This window comes from Mesitornis unicolor, unplaced genomic scaffold (genome assembly GCF_000695765.1).
Source record: "Mesitornis unicolor isolate BGI_N332 unplaced genomic scaffold, ASM69576v1 scaffold30401, whole genome shotgun sequence".
Lineage (NCBI taxonomy): Eukaryota > Metazoa > Chordata > Aves > Mesitornithiformes > Mesitornithidae > Mesitornis > Mesitornis unicolor.
In genome coordinates, this window is record NW_010162223.1 from 1 (window position 1) to 1,189 (window position 1,189).

Sequence of the window (1,189 nt, forward strand, 5' to 3'; positions counted from 1 at the left end):
GGGAAAAGAAGAATAAAGGAATGGGACAAGAAGAGAACAGGTGAAGGAAGAGAAGAGAAAGAAAAATGGGAATGGGGGAGCCAAAGAAAGAAAGAAAAAAATAGGGGAGGAGGGGGGAAAGGGACCTAAAGGGCACGTGAGGGGACCTAAAAATTCTCCTGAGAGAGGGCTAAAGTGCCTCACACCCCAGGGGCACCGAGCTCTCATCCTTCACCTGGGCACTCTCCAGACTACCAGGGCCACAGCCAGGCCTGGCCTTGGCTTGCACTGGCCTGGCCAAAACACACACACACATGCACACACGTGCCCTGGGCTGTCCCAGGCACTGAAGGTGGCTGAGAGCTGACAAGGGACTGGGACCCACTCTGGGAATGAGAGCTCAGGGACACCGGGACAACACTCACCAGGCACCACACAGCACCCAATGGTGAAGGGATGGAGGTTGTGAACAAGCACAACCCCACAACTGTGGCCAACGCTGACAGCGCTGCTCCACATCCATCGCTCTCCTGGGGCACAACCTGCACTGCAAGACGGGGAGGAGCGGGGTGAGTGGCAGTGCCCATGATGAGACAAACAAACCCTCTCTTGTCCCTTCTACAGCCCACACACCCCCCTCCCTGTACCTGTGCCACCAGAGGGGTCCTGCTCTGCAGTGGACTCTTGCTCTCACCTCCACCAAGGATGGCCCCAGGAGGGAGGGACCGGCCACAACGCTCCAGGCCACGGAAAGAGTAATAAAGGTGCTAAGACTGTGAGCTAGCTCTGTTCAAAGTCTACCAGCCTCTTGCACACCCATCCCATGACATACCAGAGCTCCCGCAGTAGGATAACTGGAAAAAAAAGACTGAAGGGCAGGGTCACCATTCCCAAGGGAGAACAGAATCAGCCCTGGGGTCACCTGGGGAACTCAGGTGCTCTGCACAAAAAGGGCCAAGACAGGAAAGGAGATACAGGGATGAGGGCCACTGTGGCACTGAACTCTCACAAAGCCCCTCAGCATGGGCAGGGCCACCCCAGTCACAGCCTGGCTCCTGCTGGGCCCCCCCAATCTCCACCCGTGCCCCTGGCTGCGGAGTCGCAGTGCCCAGCCCTGGGCCAGCTCCAGCACAGTCCAGGCTTCCCCTGCACCCTGAGGGCCTCAAGGCAGCTTTGGCTTCCCCCCAGCAAAGTAGCCACAACCTCTGCA